A 15,688-nucleotide genomic window follows, 5' to 3' on the forward strand; every position below is an offset into this window, starting at 1 on the left:
AAAATATAAGTCTTGGACTCATGACAACAGCAACATGAGATTAAATATTACTGTTCAAGTTTATCCAAAATTTAACTTACGAAGAGAACACATCTACGCAACGTATGAGATAGATTAACGCAAAAGAAACGATCGTGTAGTTGCCCAAGAACACTATCGAAGCAACAATGACAGCTCTAGTCACTCATCACCCACCCTCAGATCGGAGGGGTAAAAGTGACTGAACACGGCCTCCGGTTCACCTGCAACTTTAGTGAGCGATAGCAACATGAGTACAAAAGGTACTCGCAAGTCTTACGCAAATACATAACAAGGATCATGCATAGGGTTGAACAAGGAGTAAGGTATTAAGGTTAAGTAGATCTGCAAAAGTTTATCTCATCCTATCCTTAATTTGTGACCATAAGCATGTGAATAACATCCAATGGACACCTAGCAAATTTTATTAATCTTGCCCAAACCCACTTCAAATTTTAGGTGAAAACAATTGCATTAACATGGTAACATAGAGCGTAAATATATGAACAAGTAACATAAGTATCCGATAACTATACGATGAATTCATGGGACTTGAGCTTGCTCATAACCGAGAGCATGGCAATTTGAATTGATTTATCCATGCAAGGGTGTACTCTTTACCCACACGACTCGAGAACCTTGTGGCTCGCACACCCGATCAATGGTGCACAAGGGGGTACTCATGCCAACCCTTTTCCAAACTGCCCCAAACTATGAGGAAAACACGCCTAGCTTGTGTGGAGGACGACCTAGGTCCATCTGGGACACCCCTAGGCTCCTCTACATAGTTCGAGGACCACACATCTAGGACCGTGCCTCATAGAGTGAGACAAGTAAGGTATTAGGTTTATTCATCACATTCGAGAACATGTGGTAGCACGAAAAAGGTGCTCAAACCAACGTCAATAATGGACGGTCCTTAATCGACTCAAGCGGTCTATGTCACCAAGACTCCATTCTCGTGACCCTACACACTGCTCAAATCTCATATCCAATTAACCATCATTTCATTTATTCAACAACATTAGAGAACCATACTAGAATCGGTGTTGATTAACCTAACCATTCCCTTACCGAAGTGACCATTCTATGTCTAAGCATGGCTAAGCTATTAACAAGATTAATCTAACATTACCCATACTACTCGAGCGACAAGGTGTATGATAAGAAAGCAAGGGAGGTCATAATATCAACAACATAGGTTCTAACAATGCAATAAGATAGATAACCCACATGCATCCCATAGCTATACATAGTAACAAATTTATTTAGAAAAGTAGGATAAGTATACATAGCTACTTGCCTTGGGTTTCCTCGGGTTGAACAACCACTTCTATGTCGGCCTTAGCTTCAGGCTCAACCGACTCGTTCTCCGGCAACTCGCTCTCTAAAATGAATGAAATGCGTGCATCCATTAGAGATGATGCTATGAGTGCAAATACTCATAAAATGCATGGAAAATAATAGGAACAATAAGGAATGAATTGTTAATAGAACAATCACACCCTCAACAGTAACCAATCATCAAAATTAAATGGAATGATCACCTTAAGTGATTAATCCACTAGCAAGCATGATTTGCAAGATTAAAATTGCTGGTTGAGCAACAATTATGAAATAAATCACACTAATAGAGGATCACGAAACATGGTCATGAAAGTTGGATTCACCTTAAAATCTATTTTCATTAATGAGATATAAAATAAATAATATAAACTATTATTAAAAATATTAAATCATAAAAGACATGTAAATCAACTAGAAAAACATAAATATCATTTTCCCTAGATTCTATACGGCAAACACAGAAGTGATTTCAACATTTTATCATTTTTCTGATATTTATTATGCAAATAACAAAATTAATACATTAAGTAAGAAATAGATCTAATACAGTGTGACAGCCCTAAACTAGTTACAGATTTGGAGCATACATGATAAATGAAAGCTAGCAAAATTAGTTCCACAATTTTTGGATCATCACATGATTTATAAAGTATTTAACAAATCTAGAACAAAATAAATCATAGAGCAAGACCTACAATAGTAGAATGCACATACTCAATTTTTAAATAAACTAGATATCAACATGAAGAGAACAAAACAAGTTTGCATTTTTAGCATTTCTATACACATTTCTATGCATTTCCAAAATTTTCAGCTATCTAACTCTTGGAAATAAAGAAAATCGAGGTCATTTTGCATCTAGACCCTTAGATCTATTGTGTCTTGCACTTGGGTCCCTGGATTTTCCCATAACCCCCCTCTTTCTCTCTTCTCCTTCCCACGAAACACACCCACGCACGCCTACAGGCACGGACCGGCGGCGCATCACCGGCCGTGACCTTGGCTTGGCTGTTGACGGGGAATGGCGCTGCACGGCTAGGGAGCAGCAGGGCCGCGCCCCAAGGCCGCGGGGCTCACCAGCTGCGACAGCTTGACAAGGAGGAGGCGGTGCGATGAGGAAAGGCGGGCAGAGGATAGAGGCGGTCGGAGAAGCTCCGTGGGGGAAGTTGCACGGTGCGGGAGAGGGTGAGGCAAGGGGCAAAAAGGATGTACATCTAACTCAGCCCCATCAAGAATCATGAAAGTATTTGTAAGACATGGGTTGGCTGAATAATTATGCACCATTATTTTTAAATAAAGTACATCATAATGTATTCGTCTATGTGGTGCGAAAGACTGTTAATTTGATTCGATTGATGGATCAAAGCACCGTGCTTTATTTTTCTCCTTGCTTGATGCTTATTGCCTAGTGATTCTAGGTTGAACTTGCAAAAATGCTGTTGAATGAGGGACAGATGCACCTGCTTGAACACGGGCCAGAACCAGGTGTTGATGATGACAAGAAAAAAAGGCTTCTTTGATTAGGTGTGTATTCATATAGAGGACATGTAGCAGCACTGATATTACATCACCATAGAGTTGTTCCATGCTTATTGATCCAACAAAAAAAGCACACTGTACCAATAGTATCTGGCAAGAATTTTGAAATGTCATATTACACATGAACTACTCTTTTCAGTAGTACAATCAAGTACAGTGTCATCTTCCCTTTCTGTGCATATATTTGTACATTTTATAGCACTGTAATCTATGCCCTGAAGTCATAATCAGAAAAATACTTTTTCCCCTATATTCTGAAAGTTTGATTGTCTTAGGTTCGTCGACTTAATTCAAGCTATCCTGGAGGGCTGGTATCGTACATCCAGAATGCCAAAAAACTTTTGGCAGATTCAAGGCTCGTATCGTACATCCAGAATGCCAAAAAACTTTTGGTAGATTCAAAAGCAGGCAAAAACCCATATGATGGTTTTACTCCTTCTGTAAGTCGTCTTATATCCATTTTGTTGATAGATTAACTTGGCCCTAATATCTTTTCTTTTCATGGGTTTGTTCCGGAAACACTTAAGTTGAGCATCATGAACTCTAAATCATTCAATTGAATAACTTAACACATCACAACATCACAATTGTTCTCAGGGATAAATGTTAGTTTGATATATTCTTTACCTTTTCTTTTCTTGGTGTCATGGTTCAAAGCTTTTACTCTATGATTTTGGTTAGGTAGCACTTCCCCGGGAAACGACTACTGAAAAATGTTTCCTTCAACATTACATAGAGTCTATTCTATCTTTATAAGAGGCCAGCTGCAAAATGGTTGATGGTCTGTACTCTTCACTTTATCTGTAATGGATTAATGACTTACCAACATTGTCTCTATAGTGCCTATCATTTTTTTAATAGTTCTCACGAATTTAATTTTGATCTTAGCATTAAGTGTGTCTTGTTTTAATCGTTTATACATATGCCCCTTCTGTACAAGAGATCTGGCAATCAGTTGAATTAGTTTGCTAGTTTCATTACTTACACATGATACGTGGTGGGCCTCAGAGAAGCTTCAGGTCTTGTTTTATTCTTATTGATGCTGTTCGTTGCCATGCAGGAGGGTGTCATACAAAGATTCCATTTGTTATTATGACTTCTGATGATACAAATGCACTAACCATCAAGCTTTTGGAGTCGAACTCCTAATTCGGAATGAAACCATCTCAAGTGAAAATACTAAAGCAGGTTTTTTCTATTTCCCTATTCTTTTTATTAGCTTGTTAGGAGAAAACCTCTATTCTATCTACTTCTGGTGTTGACCGTACATGTTCATTTTCTTTTTCATGAAAACGTAGCATGTCTAGCTGACAATGATGCAAGGCTTGCATTAGACCCAAATGATAAGTACAAAATCAGGTAGAAAATTTCCATATGAGGATCAATAACATTGTATTTGAAATATGCTAACCATATTGTTTCTGCATACACTGTGTGTCCGTCCACATTTCTTACTCTCAGTTTTGTGACCTGACAGACAAAGCCACCTGGGCATGGAGATGTTCATTCTCTTCTCTATTCAAGTGGCTTGCTTGAACAATGGTATGCTCATTGATTCAAGAATTCACCACTGGGAGCAGTTTTTTTCCCTACTTGAAGAAATTAGCAGTTATATATGATGAAATAATTTACTAAAATGATAATGTGTATTCTTTTGATAGGAAGAGTGAAGGGCGAAAGTGGGTTCTCTTTTTCCAGGATACAAATGGGTTGCTTTTCAATGTTTGTACTCTGACCTCCTACTGTACTATAATTTACTACCAAAAGATAGAAAATTTTTAACATCCTTAAAAATGTAACAAGAGATATCAAAATTGTAAACTGAATCCGGTACCGTAGGTTCCAAATTTTAATACTTTGGTGCCAAAAAATAGGCACATCCCCGTATGTAAATTGTGCTACCTCTTCGTATTTTCCAAGGACCCTTAAAACCTCTAATAAAGATGAAACTGCTTCCATGAGATAAAGGGACCTATTGAAGGAAAGGAATACAAACTTCTAGAGCCTTCCCCACAACTCATGATCCATGATATTTTCCATGAAGGCACTAGATATTTTTGCCATGAAGAAATTAGAATATTATAGAACATAGATATTTGTCTAGTGAAAACTCTGGAAGGAGACACATGTCATCATCGTATGAACTCCCTTGACCTATAAATAGAGGCGCTCTTCCTTACCATGCCATTCAACCATCAGCATGATAAATGAGTGGACTATGGTAGAAGTAAAGGGTGAGTTCTAGGCTAGCCACTAAAGAGAGGGTGTTGTACACTCTTCTGTAGTATTGTTGTGTTGTAATAAAGTTCTGTTTCTTACAAGTGTTAGTCTCCCAGTTAGGCCATATAGTTTCTAAGTACTTAGTGCATAAGTTGTGATCCATTGAAGGTTGGCTCTGCCACTCGGGATCACAAGGGTCTGGACTTCATCGTAGGTTGGCTTTGCCACCTAGAAGTCAGCTTCATCTGTTGGTTGGCTCTGCCACCCGGAAGTGAGATGGCGGCTCTGTCGTCGAAAGGACCCGTCGCACTAAATAACTAGAAATTAAAAGGGTTGACCGACTCCAGAGTGAGTAGGTGTCCTAGGTGTAGGTCCTTAGATTAATGGGTATTAGGGCCACCTCAATTTCCTACAGGACCTTTGGCTACAAAGAACTAACATGATTTCTTTATTTTTTTTAATTTTGTAGGCAATACCATCAGCATTAGGTGTCAGTGCCACTAAGGGTTACAATGTAAATTCTCTCGCAGTTCCTAGGAAGGCAAAAGAAGCAATTGGAGGAATTACCAAACTTACTCATGTTGATGGTAGGTTTTAGTATCATTTACCCCATTGATGCGAGTTGTTCTGAAAGCAAGAAATCTATCATTTGTCATATTTTGAACAAAAAAAATTATGTAATTAATCTTTCAGTTTTTAGTAAGTTTGTACTATGAAAATCAAGAAAAATATTCTTTTATTTAGAAAGATTTTAAAGAGTCATTTCTCGACTATTCTATACTGGCATTTCAATTGGCTGGTTGCATCTAATTGATTTGTTTTGTAAATTTATCAGAACTCTATTATTGTGGACAGGTAGAACAATGGTCATCAATGTAGAGTACAATCAGTTTGATCCACTCCTTCGTGCAGCTGGACATCCTGATGGAGATGCAAATTGTGAGATAGGCTATTCTCCATATCCTGGAAATATAAACCAGGTAAACTATACATATTCCAAAGGGATAAATTTTACTTTCACTAGGTCGACACTTCAAAAGATCCTTGGACTCTTGCCAAATGCCATGAACACGGTTCTTAGGATGGCTTGTCTTATTACATTTCCCTTTTGGATGATGGCAAACCGTCTATTAATATATTGTCTTTCTCTTATGATTTGGAGGCACATGTAATGCTAACAGCGATATGAGTTAATGTGGATGATGTTATCTTCAATGTCACATAGTCATTATGCTGTTTATGTTCATTTTCTTTATTGCTTTTAGAACTGAGAAAAACTTTGTCAACATTATTATTTTTTACTAAGAAAAAAATGCATGTTTTGTTGTACTAAGAGAAATACTGAACTTTTGCAGCTGATACTGAAACTTGGACCATACATTGAGGAGCTCAAGAAAACACATGGTGCCATTTCTGAATTTGTAAATCGCAAGTAATTTGTCTGAGCCGGTTCTCTTAATTACTTCTATTCACAGTGATACTACCAAGTTCTATCTTGATTTTGCGTATAGGTTCTCAATATGAATTTTGGTCCTTTGTTTAACCCCAACCTCTTATCATTTTTGTCAATTTAGGTATACTAATTCAACCAAGACGGCATTTAAATCCTCCACTCGTGTAGAATGCATGATGCAAGACTATCCAAAAACACTGCCTCCATCAGCAAAAGTTGGATTCACGATAAGAGGCAGCTGATCATCTGTTGAGCCTTGAGCATGTCAGCTAACCATTTCTATCAGTTGTACCATGTGGATAAGTATCTTGAGTACAAAGAATGCGCTGCATTCCTGCTCTCAGTTTTTTTCTACTCGATATAGCCAAGGTCCCATCTTGCTGCATACCGATGTAGTGAGTGTACATGATAAAAAAAAGATTGCATTAAGAATTTAATAGATTCGTTGCAGTGCCTTAACTCTCCAATGAATGATTAATGGGCACAGTCAGAAAAGAGAACTTATATTGGAAGTAGTTATCCACTTATTCTCATATAATGTACACTTTTGAAAAGGCAGTATATTTTCAGTGTTCTGTTAGGAATTCTAAGTGCCACTCTACCTTTTGGGGAATAGGAAAAAACACTCCAATCAAAGGAGAGTGGTGGTAATCTAATGTTGTTTTTGTTTCTCTAGGAACTAGGAAGAACATCACTAAATTGAATCTTAGACACTATGTTCCTTACATGTGTTATTATTTCTTACCTCTAAGATCATTAGCAATTCATGTTATTAAGTGTTGTTCATCCCCTAACTATTTTATTATTATTCTGCCTTTATTTACTTCAATTCTAGGTGATGGATACATGGCTTGCTTATGCTCCTGCGAAGAATAATCTTGAAGATGCAGCTAAAGTAAGATTTGAACTCTTTCTAAGATTAGTGTTTTTATTCTACATTGTTAGTTTACCATTGGTTGTGATATACTTTTGCCAAGGCTGCTTATTTGAACTAGGTCTGTTAATTGTTAAATTTGATTATTTATTTTTATTCTACATTGTTAGTGATTTTTACCATTGGTTGTGAAGTACTTTTGCCAAGGCTTCTTATTTGAACTAGGTCTGTTAATTGTTAAATTTGATTTTTTCCCCCTGTTGTTGAGGTTAGTTTTAATTACACTTTGTCTATTCACTTCTGTCGATTCCGTCTATATTTGTTTGCGTATCTGATGTTGTGGTAAACTAGGACTATCCATCAGTATTTGCCATGTTTCTCTTACTTTGGAGCAGTTGTCTTTTTCCAACATCTTGCGTGCATGGGTGTTTATAAATTTTATAATTTGATATGCCTTCCATGTTCCAAAAGGCAATCCTTATCATAGTGCAACCTCAGGAGAGATGGCAATTTACAGGGCAAATAGCCTTATTTTGAGAAAGGTGATGCCATTGGCATATTCCTTTGGTGGGGCATGCTATCCAATGGCAACGGGCTAGTTCTCAAGTTGTTTGTGCTCCTGCTCACCGCGATCCTTTCCCTCCCTTTCCAAGCTGGTGCACAGATTGCTGACCCTGTAATTGACATCTTCAATGGGCAAGAGGTAGAGGTTTGGCCACGAATAACCTGGAGTCCACGGTGGGGTCTTACCTTCAAGGATGTCAAGGAGAAAGTGCGTGGCAACTCTTCCATTTCTCAAAGGTTAGCTTTGGTCATCAATGGTCGGAACATCTTCCTTAAAGGCCTTTCGTTGGACGGCACTCTTATTGTCAATGTTGTCGATGAAGCTAAGGTATTAACATTATTAAGCATCTTTAACTCAAGAGACCTGGGCATAATTCAAGTATCACAGTTCCGCTACTACCTTTGTCGGGCATACACCCCAGGACCACAAGTAGACCTTGGACGGACCACTAAGGGGCGTACTCGGACACGATCAGAACAAGGGATAGGCGTATCCCACTCGGACTAGTCAAGTATGTTTATGGAAAACTACTCGGATCTTACCGAGTAGAACTCTATAATAGTACCCGACTAGGACTCAGACTTGTAACCCTGCCCTCCCGTGTATATAAGGGCGGGCAGGGACCCCCCTCAACAACAACTCCAGTTCATCAATACAAACCAACACACAGGACGTAGGGTATTACGCGATCTAGCGGCCCGCACGTGTCTAAATCGTGTTCATTGCGTCACCATTGATTCGTTGATTCTCGACGACCCTTACCGCACAAAAGACCACCTAGGGTACCCCCTAGGCGGGTTGTCGGTCTAAAACATCGACAGCTGGCGCGCCAGGTAGGGGTACTCGTCGAGTTTCTCAGCGCGAACTCAATGGCAAAGGTCATCATTAGGCCCGTCTTCCTCATCGAAGCTGGCGCCACCTTCATTTTCGGATCTTGGCTTTGTGTCGCCGACGGCTCGGGTTCGTTCCGGCGCCAGATCGTCGATACTCAGGAGAAGAAACTAGAAGATCTGATCGGAAAAAACCAAGATTTCAAAATCGACGAGTTCAAGTTCGACTACGCGTTAGATTCGACTTCGCCTCGGACTAGTCAATCCCAGCCAGTGTCCAAGTCGGTTTTGACTTCAAAGCGGTTCCTGCACGGACTCCGCAACGCAACAAGAGTTCACCAAGGCTTTCTTACTCGAACTCGATTTGAACTCGGGCATGATGAAGACGTCGACTCCGACTCATCTTATTCGCCAGAGATACCATTATCTGGTCCAGCCCAAGGATTGGTAATCACTTCCACATCACAAGGCAGATTCGTCCACTGGCCAGGATTGCGACCATCTTTCCTTGACCGTGACTACAACTCGCGCCTTGTCGCCCATATAGACAACCTCCCATATCAAGAAGGTGTTCCACTCACTTACAACCAAGAGGAAAGATCCACAGAGATTGCAACGTCAAGCTCCAGAAGCTACTACCCGGACAGAGAGATACTTGTTATTACTCAGAATAACAACCCGGGTACTAGCCAGAACAGAACCCCCAGGCGATTAGCGCAACTCGACAAAATCTCCAAAGATGAGTCTACAGCTGACGCCCCTCACAATGAAACCTCCGAGCAAAGAAACCAAAGAAGGATGCGCAACGCTACTCGAGCCGAGCGACGGCAGTCGATGGCTACAAATATTCCCATTACAAATCTTGAAAAGGGCCTTCGACGCAGTTCAGGCTCAGGAGCACAATACTCCACTCGTGGCTATCGCCTCGATCAACCTTTTAACAACGTTGATGCCTCAGGATAGGGATAACGAAGCCACAACTCAACTCGTGCAGCGTGGCAACAGACTGATCGCACAACTCGCGGAGCAAGCCTACAAGTTACTCGACAAAGAAACACCAATTCCATCCATTCCTCGCATCTCAGCTGACCAAGAAGGTAGCAGGGGAGCTGCAGACAACAACAGTGCCCCAAAAAAAGGCAATGAAGTTAACCAACCTCGACAGCACAGCCAAGGTCCAAGCAAGCACAAATCCCCAGCTTGCCATAAGGATATTGGCGAGGTCAGCTGCACCAACTCAGTTAGAAGTATCCGCCCTACTCGGAAGAACAATGAAGTGTCTAGCTTTAGTGATCTGCGAGAAATTCTCAACAGTCGGCGTGAGCGAGAAGTCGACAACTACAACCACTTTCCTGCTTTCACAAACCGGGTATTGAAAATAAAATTACCCGAGAAGTTCAAGCCAACCGGAATCACCAAGTATGATGGCAAACAAGACCCAATCCAATGGCTACGATGTTACTCGCTAGCCGTCCAAGCAGCCGGGAGGAATAACGACACCAAAGTTATCCACTTCCCCATATGCATGGAGCCCGCACCATTGACCTGGGTTGAGTCACTCAAACCCAAGTCTATTGACTCCTAGGCAGACTTGACAAAGGCTTTCACCAACAACTTCGCCGGCTCCATGGCTAGACCAGGCAACAAGATTGACTTAAGTCAAATTAAGCAAAAAGAAGGCGAGACCTTACGCGACTATTTGCGACGGTTCTTCGAAAAGAAGGCTACCATAGTTGACATTTCCGAAACAGACGTCATCGAGTGCTTCCAGAACGGACTCTACGATCGATGAACATACCAAGACTTCGGTCACCGACGACCAGCTAATGTCAAAGAACTCAAAGTCATGGTGCAGCAATGGGCGGACGAATAAGACAAAGAGCGAGATCGTTTCGGATCCCACCGTAACCGTGGACGCGACAACAACCACAACAATGAGCAAGATAGAACTCGACATAATGATACTCGAAACAACTATTCGAGTAATCACAATCGCAAAAGGAAGCTCGACAACACTGTGCTGCCATGACCAACTCCGAAAAAAGGGGCCCCGTAAAAACGATGAATGGCCAACCTTCACTAAACTACTCAAAAAGCAGTGCCCATGCCACCCGACTAGCAAGCACTCGGCAATAGACTGCTACAGCATGCGCTGAGTCATGCAAGACTTACCCGCATCACCACCTCCTAAAGAATAGACCAAGAAAAAATATAAGGGCAAGAACAAAGTCCACAACGACGAAGACGAAGAGGGCGACTTTCAGACCGCCTCAAAAACCGTCAACGTCATCTTCAGCGGTATCACAGGCACCGCATCCAAGCGAGCCAACAAACTCGTACTCAGGGAGATCATGGCTATCGAACCAACGGATCCAACACCGTTGAAATGTTCAGAAGTGCCTATTTCTTTCAGTAGAAAAGATCAATGGACCAAGTTCTCAGAACCAGGCCGTTTCCCACTAGTCCTGGATCCGGTTGTGGCAGGCTCAAAGTTGACCAAAGTACTCATCGACGGCGAAAGCGGACTCAACGTTATTTTCGCCAAGACATTGAGGAAGATGTGCCTTGACGTTACTGAAATGCTCACTCCAACTGATTCACCTTTCTATGGCATTGTGCCTGGAAATGCAGCTATACCACTAGGACAAGTTGTCCTTCCGGTTACCTTTGGAACTAAGGAGCATTACCGCACCGAGTACATCAGATTTGAAGTCGCCGAATTTGAGACATCTTACCACGCCATACTCGGAAGGCCAGCACTCGCCAAATTCATGGCCATACCACACTATGTTTACCTGGTACTCAAAATGCCAGGCCCCAAGGGAGAACTCAAGCTGCGAGGAGATCTACGGCGATCCTACGAATGCGACACTGAAGCTGTGGAAATTGCTGCAACTACTCAAGCACATAGTCCCATGCAACAAGTCTTCACAGCTTCAAAGGAGCTCCATCCAACCGAACTAGAGATCCCGGAAAACAAGTCGGGATCCACAAAGGTGAAACCCGCCAGTGAGCAAGACTTCAAATCAGTTGACCTCCAGACGGGTGACCCTTCCAAAACAGCCCTGATCGGAATAGGGCTAGATCCTAAATAGGAATTCGCGCTCGTCAGCTTCCTTCGGGCTAACCATGATATCTTTGCTTGGAAACCAGCTGACATGGCAGGTGTGCCCAAGGAGTTGATTGAGTATTCTCTCAATGTCGATTCCAAAGCTACTCCAAAACGGCAACGACTACGCCGGTTCGCTCAAGACAGACGAGAAGCAATCAAAAAAGAGTTAGCCAAGCTACTCGCGACAGGGTTCATCAAAGAAGTCTTTCATCCTGACTGGCTCGCCAACCCCGTGCTCATTCGTAAGAAAAACAACAAGTGGAGAATGTGTGTCGACTATACCGACCTCAACAAACACTGCCCAAAAGACCCTTTCGGGCTACCCAGGATCGATGAAGTGGTCGACTCCACCGCTGGGTGCGCTTTACTGTGCTTTCTTGACTGCTACTCCGGCTATCACCTGATAAGCCTCAAAGAGGAGGGTCAAGCCAAAATAGCATTCATCACGCCTTTCGAAGCTTTCTGCTACAAAACAATGTCCTTCGGACTAAAAAATGCAGGGGCAACTTACCGAAGGGTCATACAGATGTGCTTCGAAAAGCAACTTCACCGCAATGTTGAAGCTTATGTCGACGACGTAGTCGTCAAAACAAGAAACCGGGAGGAACTCATCGCTGACTTGGAGGAAACTTTCTCTAGTCTACGCGCTTTCCGATGGAAACTCAATCCAACTAAGTGCGTCTTTGGAGTACCTTCCGGCAAATTACTCGGGTTCATCATTAGCCATCGCGACATTGAGGCCAACCCGAAAAAAATATCTGCCATCAAAATAATGCAGGCACCAGCTAGCATTAAGGATATGCAGAAACTCACAGGCTGCTGTCTACTTCGTCAGCGAAGTACTCTTGGACTCCAAAACTCAGTATTCACCGATACAAAAGCTCTGATACGCAATTTTGCTCACCTCCCGGAAACTGCGCCATTACTTCCAAGAGCACAACATCACAGTCATCTCCGACTTCCCGCTCGGCGAAATTCTCCACAACAGAGATGCCACGGGTAGAATCTCCAAATGGGCAGTTGAACTCAGAGCTCTCACCTTGGACTTCAAGCCAAGGACAGCTATCAAATCCCAAGCTTTGGTCGACTTCGTAGCTTAATGGACTGAAAATCAAGTGCCAACACCAGTCGAACGGCCAGAACACTGGGTAATGTACTTTGACGGATCCCTCAAACTCGAAGGGGCCGGCGCAGGCGTATTACTCATCTCCCCCAGGCGAGACCAGCTCAAGTATGTACTGCAAATATTCTGGGAAGCATCTAATAACGAAGCTGAGTACGAAGCACTACTCCACGGCCTTCGCCTTGTAATCTTCCTCGGCATCAAACGACTACTAGTGTACGGCGACTCTCTAGTCATTATAAACATGGTCAATGACGAGTGGGACCGGAACAAGGACAACATGGATGATTACTGCAAAGAAGTCCGTAAACAGGAAAACAAGTTCTCAGGCTTGGAATTTCATCACTTCGTTCGCGACAACAACGTTGCCGCCGATGTCTTATCCAAAATGGGCTCAACTCGTGCAGAAGTTCCAGCAGGAATTTTCGTACACGAACTGCGCAAGCCATCCATATCCGAACAAATCACCACACCAGCGGTCCCGACTGCTGACGTCTCTCGCGAAGTCATGATGAAATATTTTGCTCATATGTCATTGCTTCATGCCAGTTTGCAGGTTAAAGTTACTGGTCATGTACATAATAAAGACCGGACTATCCAGGACGTCGACTACAAGGACACCTCCGAGAAGGAAGAGATCAGAATCCGTGGATTTAAGTTCGAGAAGCTTGAACAGCTAGAGGTGAACTATACCGAGCCAGGAAAGCATTCCTTGAGTGCCTGAACAACACGTCCCTTGATTGCCCGATCGAGGTGAGCAGCTTCCAACCAGTTGGAAATAGTTCACGTCACGATTGCCTCCCAGATGGAGGCCATATCTGAAAGTGTTCTTGTCCTTCTAAAGCACAAATAAGAGCAAAGCTCTTCACCAATCACTCGCCATTCTTAATGTGCATCTGTAGTTGTACAGTACCCTCGTTCATAGCCAACCATTTTACGTCTTTTTTTTAATCAAAGTTGATTATTTGTATTGGATATGATGTTGGTGTAATAATTTATAATGAATTAAGACTTCATGCTGAATCAAGCAAGTGCGTGTTATATGTTGCATCTTTTTGTTTGTTATATGCCATGGCAGGGATTAGTGAATATCCTGGCGCTCCAGCATTTGTTAATCAGATCATTTCATCAGAAAAAAGAACAGCTGATGAGTCTTTTGCATCCAATGGCTGTGTCACCACGAATTTTTGCAACCTTTTGTGACATACTTTTTGCTCTTTTATTTAATTGCCCGTTGCATGCTGAGTGAACACATGTCGTCCTTTCCATGTGGAAAGGAATCTGTGGTGACTGGTGCAGCTGATGAGATGCCGTGGCCGCCAAAAGGGACTAGGGGGTGTTCAGATCTTTAGGACCTCCTAAAATTCATGTCACATCAAATATTCAGAGGCTAATTAGGAGGAATAAATATGAGCTAATTATAAAACTAATTACACAGATGGAGGTTAATTCACGAGACGAATCTATTAAGCCTAATTAATCCATCATTAGCACATGTTTACTGTAGCATCACATTGTTAAATCATGAACTAATTAGGTTTAATAGATTCATCTCGCAAATTAGTTTCCATCTGTGCAATTAGTTTTGTAATTAGTCTATATTTAATACTCCTAATTAGTATCTAAACATTTGATGTGACAGAAATTTTAGGAGACACTAGAGAAACAAACACCCCTAAATCTGGGCCAGCCATTATCGCTATAAAAGATTAGGAAAAGTCTCCGAACAATGGCTTTTTCCCCAGATTTGGAGTTGCTTAAAGCACTTCTCTTTTAAATCTTCAAGCCCATACAGCCGTCGTATCACCCAAAAATAAAGTCTATTTACATGAAGAAGAATAACTTGAGACTTTTTTTTGTGGCTCTACAATTTTGTTAACAAAAATATCCATGAGCAACCATTTTATAATTCCACTGCAACTGCACCTCACATCATGTGCACCCACATCTCAAAAATCAAACTACTATTTTTCATTAAGAAATTGATTTCTTTTTTGGGATATGTGGTGCACATCATACGTGAGGAAATGGAATTGTCTTCCGACAGCCTGTTTTTTGGGAACAAAATCAGGATACATTAGTTCGATGACAGCCTGTTTTTTGTTATAGGGTAGCAAAAGAATCCAAAAAATTAGAAAAAGAAAAATCAAGAAGAACAACACGGGCCCAGGCCCTGGAGAGCCCAGCAACGGCCCACGGAGGGCAGAAACCCTACCGGGTGGCGTCCGAGTCCTAGCGCACCACGCCTCCTCACGTAAACCCCCCCTAAAAGCCGCCTCTCGCCGCCGCACCCAAACCCTTATTTTTCTCTCTCCTGCGTCGTGCCGTCCCCTCACCTCCGCCGCTGAATACGAGACTTCGATCTTGGGTTCACTGCAGTGCACCAAAGCAACCCCAGCGACCAGCCCGATCAGCTATCCTCTCCACGCGTCAGGTGGTCGCCTCCCCAGATCTCTCCGCCTCATTCTGTTTGTCTGGCTCGTTTTGTGTTGTGCCTTGCTTCGATCTGGTCGGGTGGTGCTTTCCGCGCGGGCCTGGGCCGATCTAGCGGCTCTAGGCTTGGATCTGGGTCGATTCGGTGGAAAATTTAGTGTTTATAGTGGTTAT

At 42.2% G+C, this 15,688-nt stretch overlaps 1 pseudogene; it reads left to right on the plus strand.

Moving 5' to 3' along the window:
* Window positions 1-2,477: 2,477 nt before the first annotated feature.
* LOC101785230 lies at window positions 2,478-13,822 on the plus strand (annotated as a pseudogene).
* Window positions 13,823-15,688: the final 1,866 nt, after the last annotated feature.

The sequence above is a fragment of the Setaria italica genome, chromosome III, assembly GCF_000263155.2.
Source record: "Setaria italica strain Yugu1 chromosome III, Setaria_italica_v2.0, whole genome shotgun sequence".
Lineage (NCBI taxonomy): Eukaryota > Viridiplantae > Streptophyta > Magnoliopsida > Poales > Poaceae > Setaria > Setaria italica.